Here is a 307-nt window from a genome sequence, read left to right as displayed (position 1 = left end):
GTAAGTGCCTTCCTCTGTGAAGTGTCTCCTTGAAAACTGGCAATCGTACAACTCAGTTTCTATACCAGAAAACTGTTGGATCAGTAATCTGTGCAGAACATGTGGGTTGGAAGATGTTTATTTTGCTTAAAGTTAGGAAATGTGCTGTGAAATGTAGCACGCAATTTAGTTTTGTGGGTCTGTATGGCCACCAAAGGGGCTGATCCCATGCACTGCTGTTGGGTTTGTCTGCTGCTTCTGCTGTGGTTATTCCACTGCTGGACAGATCCACACCTGATCTGGCTAATGATCATAGAATCATAGAATC

The sequence above is a fragment of the Merops nubicus genome, unplaced genomic scaffold, assembly GCF_000691845.1.
Source record: "Merops nubicus isolate BGI_N331 unplaced genomic scaffold, ASM69184v1 scaffold12210, whole genome shotgun sequence".
Classification (NCBI taxonomy): Eukaryota; Metazoa; Chordata; class Aves; order Coraciiformes; family Meropidae; genus Merops; species Merops nubicus.
The sequence above is the reverse complement of the archived record's forward strand: the minus strand, read 5'-3'. Positions refer to the sequence as shown.